Genomic DNA, 15,774 nt, shown 5'->3' on the forward strand with positions numbered 1-15,774 from the left:
ATATGGAAATATCTACACCGCTATCTTTATAAACATGGAAATATCTCCACCGCTATCTGTATAAAAATGGAAATATCTGTACCGCTATCTGTAAAACCTGGAAATATATACACCGCAGTCTGTATAAACATGGATATATCTCCACCGCTATGTGTATGAACATGGAAATATCTCCAACACTATCTCTATAAAAATGGAAATGTCTACAAACCTATCTGTGTAAACATGGACATATCTTCATGGCTATCTCTAGAAACATGGAAATATCTACACAGACCTCTGTATAAACATGGAAATATCTACACAGCCATCGCTATAAACATGGAAATATCTACACTGCTATCTGCATAAACATGGAAATAACCACACAACTGTCTGTGTAAACATGGAAATACCTTCACCGTTATCTGTATAAACAAGGAAATATCTACAGAGCTATCTGTATAAACACTGAAATATCTCCAACGATATCTGTATAAACATGGAAATATCTACACCGATATCTGTTTAAACATGGAAATATCTACACCGCTATCTACATAAACATGGAAATAACTACACCGCTTTTTGTATAAACATGGAAATATCCCCACCGCTATCTCTATAAACATGGAAATATCTACACCGCTATCTGTATAAACATGGAAATATTTACACCACTATCTGTATAAACATGGAAATATTTACACCGCTATTTGTATAAACGTGGATATATCTACACCGCTATCTCTATAAACATGGAAATATCTACACCACTGTCTGTATAAACCTGAAAATATCTACACCGCTATCTCTATAAACGTAGAAATATCTACACCGCTGTGTGTATAAACATGGAAATATCTACAATGCTATGTGTATAAACATGGAAATATCTACACCTCCATCTGTATAAACATGGAAATATCTACACCACTATCTGTGAAAAGATGGAAATATCAACGCCGCAATCTGTGCAAAGACGGAAATATCTAAACGAAGATCTCTGTAAACCTGGAAATATCCACACCGAAATCTGTGCAAAGATGGAGATATCTACACTGCTGTCTGTGTAAACATGGAAATATCTACACCGCTATCTGTATAAAGATGGAAATATCTACACCGCTATCTGTATAAACAGGGAAATATCTACACCTACATCTGAATAAACATGGAAATATCTACACCGCTATCTGTATAAATATGGAAATATCTGCACCGCTATCTCTATAAACATGGAAATACCTCCACCGCTATCTGTATAAAAATGGAAATATCTGTACCGCTATCTGTAAAACCTGGAAATATGTACACCGCAGTCTGTATAAACATGGATATATCTCCACCGCTATCTGTATAAACATGGAAATATCTCCACCAGTATCTCTATAAACATGGAAATGTCTACACCCCAATCTGTGTAAACATGGAAATATCTTCATGGCTATCTCTATAAACATGGAAATATCTACACAGACATCGGTATAAACATGGAAATACCTACAAACTCATCTCTATAAACATGGAAATATCTACACAGACATCTGTATAAACATGGAAATATCTACACAGACATCTGTATAAACATGGAAATATCTACACAGCCATCGCTATTAACATGGAAATATCTACTCTGCTATCTATATAAACATAGTAATAGCCACACCACTGTCTGTGTAAACATGGAAATACCTTCACCGTTATCTGTATAAACAAGGAAATATCTACAGAGCTATCTGTATAAACATTGAAATATCTCCAACGGTATCTGTATAAACATGGAAATATCTACACCGATATCTGTTTAAACATGGAAATATCTACACCGCAATCTACATAAACATGGAAAAAACTACACCGCTTTTTGTATAAACATGGAAATATCCCCACCGCTATCTCTGTAAACATGGAAATATCTACACCGCTATCTGTATATACATGGATATATCAACATCACTATACTATCTGTATAAACATGGAAATACCTCCACTGCTATCTCTACAAACATGGAAATATCTACACCGCTATCTTTATAAACATGGGAATATCTACATCTCTATCTGTATAAACATGGAATTATCTACAACACTATCTGTGTAAACATGGAGATATCTACACAGCTATCTGTGTAAACATGGAAATCTGTACACCAACATCCGTGTAAAGATGGAAATGTCTACACCGCAATCTGTGCAATTATGGAAATATCTACACCGCTATCTGTATAAACATGGAAATATCTACACCGCTATCTGTATAAACATGGAAATAACTACAGTGGTATCTGCATAAATATGGAAATATCTACACCGCTATCTCTATAAACTTGGAAATGTCTACACCATTATCTGCATAAACTTGGAAAGGTCTACTTGGCTATCTCTATAAACATGGAATTATCTACACGGCCATCTGTATAAACACGGAAATACATTCACAGTCATCTGTATAAACACGGAAATATCAACACCACTATCTGTATAAACATGGAAATATCTACATTGCCATCAGGATAATCATGGAAATATAAACACAGCCGTCTCCATAAACATGGAAATATCTACACCTCCATCAGTATAAACACACCGCTATCTGTGAAAAGATGGAAATATCTACACCGCAATCTGCGCAAAGACGGAAATATCTACATGAAGATCTGTGTAAACCTGGAAATATCTACACCGCAATCTGTGCAAAGATGGAGATAACTACACTGCTGTCTGTGTAAATATGGAAATATCTACACCGCTATCTGTATAAACATGGAAATATCTATGCCGCCATCTGTATAAACAGGGAAATATCTACACCTACATCTGAATAAACATGGAAATATCTACACCGCTATCTGTATAAACATGGAAATATCTACACCGCTATCTCTATAAACATGGAAATACCTCCACCGCTATCTGTATAAAAATGGAAATATCTGTACCGCTATGTGTAAAACCTGGAAATATGTACACCGCAGTCTGTATAAACATGGATATATCTCCACCGCTATCTGTATAAACATGGAAATATCTCCACCACTATCTCTATAAACATGGAAATGTCTACACCCCTATCTGTGTAAACATGGAAATATCTTCATGGCTATCTCTATAAACATGGAAATATCTACACAGACATCGGTATAAACATGGAAATACCTACACACTCATCTCTATAAACATGGAAATATCTACACAGACATCTGTATAAACATGGAAATATCTACACAGACATCTGTATAAACATGGAAATATCTACACTGCTATCTGTATAAACATGGAAATAGCCACACCACTGTCTGTATAAATCTTCACCGTTATCTGTATAAACAAGGAAATATCTACAGAGCTATCTGTATAAACATTGAAATATCTCCAACGGTATCTGTATAAACATGGAAATATCTACACCGATATCTGTTTAAACATGGAAATATCTACACCGCAATCTACATAAACATGGAAAAAACTACACCGCTTTTTGTATAAACATGGAAATATCCCCACCGCTATCTCTGTAAACATGGAAATATCTACACCGCTATCTGTATATACATGGATATATCAACATCACTATACTATCTGTATAAACATGGAAATACCTCCACTGCTATCTCTACAAACATGGAAATATCTACACCGCTATCTTTATAAACATGGGAATATCTACATCTCTATCTGTATAAACATGGAATTATCTACAACACTATCTGTGTAAACATGGAGATATCTACACAGCTATCTGTGTAAACATGGAAATCTGTACACCAACATCCGTGTAAAGATGGAAATGTCTACACCGCAATCTGTGCAATTATGGAAATATCTACACCGCTATCTGTATAAACATGGAAATATCTACACCGCTATCTGTATAAACATGGAAATAACTACAGTGGTATCTGCATAAATATGGAAATATCTACACCGCTATCTCTATAAACTTGGAAATGTCTACACCATTATCTGCATAAACTTGGAAAGGTCTACTTGGCTATCTCTATAAACATGGAATTATCTACACGGCCATCTGTATAAACACGGAAATACCTTCACAGTCATCTGTATAAACACGGAAATATCAACACCACTATCTGTATAAACATGGAAATATCTACATTGCCATCAGGATAATCATGGAAATATAAACACAGCCGTCTCCATAAACATGGAAATATCTACACCTCCATCAGTATAAACACACCGCTATCTGTGAAAAGATGGAAATATCTACACCGCAATCTGCGCAAAGACGGAAATATCTACATGAAGATCTGTGTAAACCTGGAAATATCTACACCGCAATCTGTGCAAAGATGGAGATAACTACACTGCTGTCTGTGTAAATATGGAAATATCTACACCGCTATCTGTATAAACATGGAAATATCTATGCCGCCATCTGTATAAACAGGGAAATATCTACACCTACATCTGAATAAACATGGAAATATCTACACCGCTATCTGTATAAACATGGAAATATCTACACCGCTATCTCTATAAACATGGAAATACCTCCACCGCTATCTGTATAAAAATGGAAATATCTGTACCGCTATGTGTAAAACCTGGAAATATGTACACCGCAGTCTGTATAAACATGGATATATCTCCACCGCTATCTGTATAAACATGGAAATATCTCCACCACTATCTCTATAAACATGGAAATGTCTACACCCCTATCTGTGTAAACATGGAAATATCTTCATGGCTATCTCTATAAACATGGAAATATCTACACAGACATCGGTATAAACATGGAAATACCTACACACTCATCTCTATAAACATGGAAATATCTACACAGACATCTGTATAAACATGGAAATATCTACACAGACATCTGTATAAACATGGAAATATCTACACTGCTATCTGTATAAACATGGAAATAGCCACACCACTGTCTGTATAAATCTTCACCGTTATCTGTATAAACAAGGAAATATCTACAGAGCTATCTGTATAAACATTGAAATATCTCCAATGGTATCTGTATAAACATGGAAATATCTACACCGATATCTGTTTAAACATGGAAATATCTACACCGCTATCTACATAAACATGGAAATAAATACACTGTTTTTGGTATAAACATGGAAATATCCCCACCGCTATCTCTGTAAACATGGAAATATCTACACCGCTATCTGTATAAACATGGAAATATTTACATCACTATCTGTATAAACATGGAAATATTTACACCGCTATCTGTATAAACGTGGATATATCTACACGGCTATCTCTATAAACATGGAAATATCAACACCACTGTCTGTATAAATCTGAAAATATCTACACCGCTATCTCTATAAACATAGAAATATCTACACCTCTGTCTGTATAAACATGGAAATAACTACAGCGATATCTGTATAAACATGCAAATATCTACACCGCTGTCTCTATAAACATGGAAATATCTACACTGCTATGTGTGTAAACATGGAAATATCTACACCAGTGTCTCTAAAAACATGGAAATATCTACACCGCTGTATCTATAAACATGCATATATCTACACCGTTGTCTCCATAAACTTGGAAATCTCCATACGGCTATCTCTATAAATGTGGAAATATCTACACCGCTGTCTCTATAAACATGGAAATATCTACACCGCTACCTCTATAAACGTGGAAATATCTACACCGGTGTCTCTGAAAACATGGAAATATTTACACCGCTATATGTATAAACTTGGAAATATCTACACCGCTATCTCTATAAATGTGGAAATATATACACCGCTATGAGTATAAACGTAGAAATATCTACACCGCCGTCTGTATAAACATGGAAATATCTACACCGCTATCTCTATAAACGTGGAAATATTTACACCGCTATCTTTATAAACACGGGAATATCTACACCGCTAACTGTATAAACGTGGAAATATCTACACTGCTATCTCTGTAAACGTGGAAATATCTACTCCAATTTCTGTATAAACATGGAAATATCTACACCGCTATCTCTGTAAATGTGTAAACATTTAAACCGTTATCTGTGTAAACATGGAAATATTTACACTGCTATCTCTATGAACATGGAAATATTTACAACGCTATCTGTATAAACACGGAAGTATCTCCACTGCTATCTGTATAAACATGGAAATATCTACACCGCTATCTGTATAAACATGGAAATACCAACACCGCTGTCTGTATAAACATGGAACTATCTCCACAGCTATCTGTATAAACATGGAAATATCTACACCGCTATCTGTATAAACGTGGAAATATCTACACCGATATCTGTATAAACATGGAAATATCTACACCGCTATCTGTATAAACATGGAAATATCTACATCACTATTTGCATAAACATGGAAATATCGCCACCGCTATCTCTATAAACATGCAAATATCTACACCGCTATCTTTATAAACATGGGAATATCTACACCTCTATCTGTATAAACATGGAATTATCTACGACACTATCTGAGTAAACATGCAAATATCTACACAGCTATCTGTGTAAACATGGAAATCTGTACACCACCATCCGTGTAAAGTTGGAAATATCTACACTGCAGTCTGTGCAATTATGGAAATAACTACATCGCTATCTGTATAAACATGGAAATATCTACAGCGCTATCTGCATAAATATGGAAATATCTACACCGCTATCTCTATAAACTTGGAAATGTCTACACCGTTATCTGCATAAACTTGGAAATATCTACTTGGCTATCTCTATAAACATGGAATTATCTACACCGCCATCTGTATAAACACGGAAATACCTTCACAGTCATCTCTATAAACACGGAAATATCTACACCACTATCTGTATAAACATGGAAATATCTACACTGCCATAAGTATAATCATGGAAATATCTACACAGCCGTCTCTATAAACATGGAAATATCTATACCTCCCTCTACATAAACATGGAAATATCTACACCGCTATCTGTGAAAAGATGGAAATACCTACACCGCAATCTGTGCAATTATGGTAATATCTACACCGCTATCTGTATAAACATGGAAATATCTACAGCGCTATCTGTATAAACATTGAAATATCTACAGCACTATCTGCATAAATACGGAAATATCTACACAGTCATCTGTAGAAACATGGAAATATCTACACAGCCATCTGAATAAACATGGAAATATCTACACAGCCATCTCTATAAACATGGAAATATCTACACTGCTATCTGTATAAACATGGAAATAGCCACACCACTGTGTGTGTAAACATGGAAATACCTTCACCGTTATCTGTATAAAAAAGAAAATATCTACAGAGCTATCTATATAAACATTGAAATATCTCCAACGATATCTGTATAAACATGGAAATATCTACCCCGATATCTGTTTAAACACGGAAATATCTACACCGCTATCTACATGAACATGGAAATATCTACACCGCTTTCTGTATAAACATGGAAATATCCCCACCGCTATCTCTATAACCATGGAAATAACTACACCGCTGTCTGTATAAACATGGAAATATTTACACCACTCTCTCTATAAACATGGAAATATTTACACCGCTATCTGAATAAACGTGAATATATCTACACCGCTATCTCTATAAACATGGAAATATCTACACCACTGTCTGTATAAACCTGAAAATATCTACACCGCTATCTCTATAAAAATAGAAATATCTACACCGCTGTCTGTATAAACATGGATATATCTACACTGCTATGTGTATAAACATGGAAATCTCTACACCGCTGTCTCTAAAAACATGGAAATATCTACACTGCTATGTGTATAAACATGCAAATATCTACACCGCTGTCTCTATAAACATGGAAATATCTACACTGCTATGTGAATAAACATGGAAATATCTACACCGCTGTCTCTAAAAACATGGAAATATCTACACCGCTGTATCCATTTATACACCTCCATCTCTATAAACATGGAAAAATCTACACCACCATCTATATAAACAAGGAAATATCTACACCGCTATCTGTATAAATATGGAAATACCTACAACGCTATCTCTATAAACATGGAAATATCTACACTGCCATCAGTATAAACACGGAAATATCAACATGGCTATCTCTATAAACATGGAAATATCTACACCGCCATCTGTACAAACATGGAAATATCTACATCGCTATGTCTATAAACATGGAAATATCTGCACTGCCATCTGTAAAAACATGGAAATACGTATACAGTCATCTGTATAATCATGGAAATATCTACAATGCCATCTGTATACACATGGAAATATCTACACAGCCATCTGTATAAAGATGGAAACATCTACACTGCCATCTGTGTGAATAAGGAAATATCTACAATGCCATCTGTATAAAGATATAAATATATGCATCGCGAGCTGTAAAAACATGGAAATATCTACATCGCTATCTGTATAAACATGGAAATAACAACACCGCTATCGGTATAAACATGGAAATATCTACAACGCCGTCTATATAAACATGGAAATATCTACACCGCTATGTCTATAAACATGGAAATACCTACACCGCTATCTCTATAAACATGGAAATATCTACACCGCTATCTGTATAAACATGGAAATATCTACACCACCATCTATATAAACATGGAAATATCTACACCGCCATCTGTATAAACATCAAAATACCTATACAGTCATCTGTGTAAACATGGAAATATCTACACCACCATCTGTATAAACATGGAAATATCTTCAATGCCATCTGTATACACATGGAAATACCTACACCTCAATCTGTGTATAGATGGGAACATCAACACCGCCATCTGTACAAACATGGAAATATCTACACTGCTATCTCTATAAGCATGGAATTATCTACACTGCGGACTGTAAACATGGAAATATCTACACCGGTATCTGTATAAACATGGAAATATCTACACCATGATCTGTATAAACATGGAAATATATACACCGCTATCTGTATAAACATGGAAATATCTGCACCGCTATCTTTATAAACATGGAAATATCTACAAAGACATCTGTATAAACATGGAAATACCTACACAGTCATGTGTAGGAACATTTAAATATCTACACTGCCATCTGTATAAACATAGAAATATCTACAAAGCCCTCTGTATAAATATGGAAATATCTGCATAGGCACCTGTGTAAACATGGAAATATCTGCACCGCTATCTGTATAAAAATGGAAATAACTACACCGCCATCTGTATAAACAGGGAAATATCTACACCTACATCTGAATAAACATGGAAATATCTACACCGCTATCTTTATAAACGTGGGAATATCAACACTTCCATCTGTATGAACATGGAATTATCTACAACTCGATCTGTGTAAACATGGAAATATCTACACAGCTATCTGTGTAAACATGGAAATCTGTACACCACCATCCGTGTAAAGATGGAAATATCTACCCCGCACTCTGTGCAATTATGGAAATATCTACAACGCTATCTGTAAAAACATGGAAATATCTACACCGCTATCTGTATAAACATGGAAATATCTACAGCGCTATCTGCATAAATATGGAAATTTCTACACCGCTAACTCTATAAACTTGGAAATGTCTACACCGTTATCTGCATAAACTTGGAAATATCTACTTGGCTATCACTATAAACATGGAATTATCTACACCGCCATCTGTATAAACACGGAAATAACTTCACAGTCATCTGTTTAAACACGGAAATATCAACACCACTATCTGTATAAACATGGAAATATCTACACTGCCATCAGGATAATCATGGAAATATCTACACAGCCGTCTCTATAAACATGGAAATATCTACACCTCCATCTGTATAAACATGGAAATATCCACACCGCTATCAGTGAAAAGATGGAAATATCTACACCGCAATCTGTGCAAAGATGGAAATATCTACACGACTATCTGTGTAAACCTGGAAATATCTACACCGAAATCTGTGCAAAGATGGAAATAGCTACACCGCTCTCTGTGTAAACAAGGAAATATCTACACCTCTATCTGTGTAAACATGGAAATATCTACACCGCTATCTGTATAAACATGGAAATATCTACGCCGCCATCTGTATAAACAGGGAAATATCTACACCTACATCTGAATAAACATAGAAATATCTACACCGCTATCTGTATAAATATGGAAATATCTACACTGCTATCTCTATAAACATGGAAATATCACCACCGCTATCTGTATAAAAATGGAAATGTCTGTACCGCTATCTGTAAAACCTGGAAATATATACACCGCAGTCTGTATAAATATGGATATATCTCCACCGCTATCTGTATAAAAATGGAAATATCTCCACCACTATCTCTATAAACATGGAAATGTCTACACCCCTATCTATGTAAACATGGAAATACCTTCATGGCTATCTCTATAAACATGGAAATATCTACACAGACATCAGTATAAACATGGAAATATCTACACAGTCATCTGTATGAACATGGAAATATCTACACAGTCATCTGTATAAATATGGAAATATCTACACAGACATCTGTATAAACATGGAAATATATACACATCCATCTCTATAAACATGGAAATATCTACACTGTTATCTGTATAAACATGGAAATAGCCACACCACTGTCTGTATAAACATGGAAATAACTTCACTGTTATCTGTATAAACAAGGAAATATCTACAGAGCTTTCTGTATAAACATTGAAATATCTCCAACGATATCTGTATAAACATGGAAATATCTACACCGATATCTCTTTAAACATGGAAATATCTACACCGCTTTCTGTATAAACATGAAAATATCCCCACCGCTATCTCTATAAACATGGAAATGTCTGCACCGCTATCTCTATAAACATGGAAGTATTTACACCACTATCTGTATAAACATGGAAATATTTACACCGCTATCTGTATAAACGTGGATATATCTACACCGATATCTCTATAAACACGGAAATATCTACACAACTGTCTGTATAAACCTGAAAATATCTACACCGCTATCTGTATAAACATGGAATTATCTACAACACTATCTGTGTAAACATTGAAATATCTACACAGCTATCTGTGTAAACATGGAAATCTGTACACCACCATCCGTGTAAAGATGGAAATATCTACACCGCCATCTGTGCAATTATGGAATTATCTACACCGCTATCTGTATAAACATGGAAATATCTACACCGCTATCTGTATAAACATGGAAATATCTACAGCGCTATCTGCATAAATATGGAAATATCTACAACGCTATCTCTATAAACTTGGAAATGTCTACATCGTTATCTGCATAAACTTGGAAATATCTTCTTGGCTATCTCTATTAACATGGAATTATCTACACCGCCATCTGTATAAACACGGAAATACCTTCACAGTCATCTCTATAAACACGGAAATATCTACACCACTATCTGTAAAAACATGGAAATATCTACACTGCCATCAGCATAATAATGGAAATATCCACACAGCCATCTCTATAAACATGGAAATATCTACACCTCCATCTGTATAAACATGGAAATATCTACACCGCTATCTGTGAAAAGCTGGAAATATCTACATGGCAATCTGTGCAAAGATGGAAATATCTACACGACTATCTGTGTAAACCTGGAAATATCTACACCGCAATCTGTGCAAAGATGGAAATAGCTACACCGATCTCTGTGTAAACATGGAAATATCTACACCTACATCTGAATAAACATTCAAATATCTACACCGCTATCTGTATAAACATGGAAATATCTACGCCGCCATCTGTATAAACAGGGAAATATCTACACCTACATCCTAATAAACATGGAAATATCTACACTGCTATCTGTATAAATATGGAAATATCTACACCGCTATCTTTATAAACATGGAAATATCTCCACCGCTATCTGTATAAAAATGGAAATATCTGTACCGCTATCTGTAAAACCTGGAAATATATACACCGCAGTCTGTATAAACATGGATATATCTCCACCGCTATGTGTATGAACATGGAAATATCTCCAACACTATCTCTATAAAAATGGAAATGTCTACAAACCTATCTGTGTAAACATGGACATATCTTCATGGCTATCTCTAGAAACATGGAAATATCTACACAGACCTCTGTATAAACATGGAAATATCTACACAGCCATCGCTATAAACATGGAAATATCTACACTGCTATCTGCATAAACATGGAAATAACCACACAACTGTCTGTGTAAACATGGAAATACCTTCACCGTTATCTGTATAAACAAGGAATTATCTACAGAGCTATCTGTATAAACACTGAAATATCTCCAATGATATCTGTATAAACATGGAAATATCTACACCGATATCTGTTTAAACATGGAAATATCTACACCGCTATCTACATAAACATAGAAATAACTACACCGCTTTTTGTATAAACATGGAAATATCCCCACCGCTATCTCTATAAACATGGAAATATCTACACCGCTATCTGTATAAACATGGAAATATTTACACCACTATCTGTATAAACATGGAAATATTTACACCGCTATTTGTATAAACGTGGATATATCTACACCGCTATCTCTATAAACATGGAAATATCTACACCACTGTCTGTATAAACCTGAAAATATCTACACCGCTATCTCTATAAACGTAGAAATATCTACACCGCTGTGTGTATAAACATGGAAATATCTACAATGCTATGTGTATAAACATGGAAATATCTACACCTCCATCTGTATAAACATGGAAATATCTACACCACTATCTGTGAAAAGATGGAAATATCAACGCCGCAATCTGTGCAAAGACGGAAATATCTAAACGAAGATCTCTGTAAACCTGGAAATATCCACACCGAAATCTGTGCAAAGATGGAGATATCTACACTGCTGTCTGTGTAAACATGGAAATATCTACACCGCTATCTGTATAAAGATGGAAATATCTACACCGCTATCTGTATAAACAGGGAAATATCTACACCTACATCTGAATAAACATGGAAATATCTACACCGCTATCTGTATAAATATGGAAATATCTGCACCGCTATCTCTATAAACATGGAAATACCTCCACCGCTATCTGTATAAAAATGGAAATATCTGTACCGCTATCTGTAAAACCTGGAAATATGTACACCGCAGTCTGTATAAACATGGATATATCTCCACCGCTATCTGTATAAACATGGAAATATCTCCACCAGTATCTCTATAAACATGGAAATGTCTACACCCCAATCTGTGTAAACATGGAAATATCTTCATGGCTATCTCTATAAACATGGAAATATCTACACAGACATCGGTATAAACATGGAAATACCTACAAACTCATCTCTATAAACATGGAAATATCTACACAGACATCTGTATAAACATGGAAATATCTACACAGACATCTGTATAAACATGGAAATATCTACACAGCCATCGCTATTAACATGGAAATATCTACTCTGCTATCTATATAAACATAGTAATAGCCACACCACTGTCTGTGTAAACATGGAAATACCTTCACCGTTATCTGTATAAACAAGGAAATATCTACAGAGCTATCTGTATAAACATTGAAATATCTCCAACGGTATCTGTATAAACATGGAAATATCTACACCGATATCTGTTTAAACATGGAAATATCTACACCGCAATCTACATAAACATGGAAAAAACTACACCGCTTTTTGTATAAACATGGAAATATCCCCACCGCTATCTCTGTAAACATGGAAATATCTACACCGCTATCTGTATATACATGGATATATCAACATCACTATACTATCTGTATAAACATGGAAATACCTCCACTGCTATCTCTACAAACATGGAAATATCTACACCGCTATCTTTATAAACATGGGAATATCTACATCTCTATCTGTATAAACATGGAATTATCTACAACACTATCTGTGTAAACATGGAGATATCTACACAGCTATCTGTGTAAACATGGAAATCTGTACACCAACATCCGTGTAAAGATGGAAATGTCTACACCGCAATCTGTGCAATTATGGAAATATCTACACCGCTATCTGTATAAACATGGAAATATCTACACCGCTATCTGTATAAACATGGAAATAACTACAGTGGTATCTGCATAAATATGGAAATATCTACACCGCTATCTCTATAAACTTGGAAATGTCTACACCATTATCTGCATAAACTTGGAAAGGTCTACTTGGCTATCTCTATAAACATGGAATTATCTACACGGCCATCTGTATAAACACGGAAATACCTTCACAGTCATCTGTATAAACACGGAAATATCAACACCACTATCTGTATAAACATGGAAATATCTACATTGCCATCAGGATAATCATGGAAATATAAACACAGCCGTCTCCATAAACATGGAAATATCTACACCTCCATCAGTATAAACACACCGCTATCTGTGAAAAGATGGAAATATCTACACCGCAATCTGCGCAAAGACGGAAATATCTACATGAAGATCTGTGTAAACCTGGAAATATCTACACCGCAATCTGTGCAAAGATGGAGATAACTACACTGCTGTCTGTGTAAATATGGAAATATCTACACCGCTATCTGTATAAACATGGAAATATCTATGCCGCCATCTGTATAAACAGGGAAATATCTACACCTACATCTGAATAAACATGGAAATATCTACACCGCTATCTGTATAAACATGGAAATATCTACACCGCTATCTCTATAAACATGGAAATACCTCCACCGCTATCTGTATAAAAATGGAAATATCTGTACCGCTATGTGTAAAACCTGGAAATATGTACACCGCAGTCTGTATAAACATGGATATATCTCCACCGCTATCTGTATAAACATGGAAATATCTCCACCACTATCTCTATAAACATGGAAATGTCTACACCCCTATCTGTGTAAACATGGAAATATCTTCATGGCTATCTCTATAAACATGGAAATATCTACACAGACATCGGTATAAACATGGAAATACCTACACACTCATCTCTATAAACATGGAAATATCTACACAGACATCTGTATAAACATGGAAATATCTACACAGACATCTGTATAAACATGGAAATATCTACACTGCTATCTGTATAAACATGGAAATAGCCACACCACTGTCTGTATAAATCTTCACCGTTATCTGTATAAACAAGGAAATATCTACAGAGCTATCTGTATAAACATTGAAATATCTCCAATGGTATCTGTATAAACATGGAAATATCTACACCGATATCTGTTTAAACATGGAAATATCTACACCGCTATCTACATAAACATGGAAATAAATACACTGTTTTTGGTATAAACATGGAAATATCCCCACCGCTATCTCTGTAAACATGGAAATATCTACACCGCTATCTGTATAAACATGGAAATATTTACATCACTATCTGTATAAACATGGAAATATTTACACCGCTATCTGTATAAACGTGGATATATCTACACGGCTATCTCTATAAACATGGAAATATCAACACCACTGTCTGTATAAATCTGAAAATATCTACACCGCTATCTCTATAAACATAGAAATATCTACACCTCTGTCTGTATAAACATGGAAATAACTACAGCGATATCTGTATAAACATGCAAATATCTACACCGCTGTCTCTATAAACATGGAAATATCTACACTGCTATGTGTGTAAACATGGAAATATCTACACCAGTGTCTCTAAAAACATGGAAATATCTACACCGCTGTATCTATAAACATGCAAATATCTACACCGTTGTCTCCTTAAACTTGGAAATCTCTATACGGCTATCTCTATAAATGTGGA

This window comes from Pan paniscus, chromosome 6 (genome assembly GCF_029289425.2).
Source record: "Pan paniscus chromosome 6, NHGRI_mPanPan1-v2.0_pri, whole genome shotgun sequence".
Classification (NCBI taxonomy): Eukaryota; Metazoa; Chordata; class Mammalia; order Primates; family Hominidae; genus Pan; species Pan paniscus.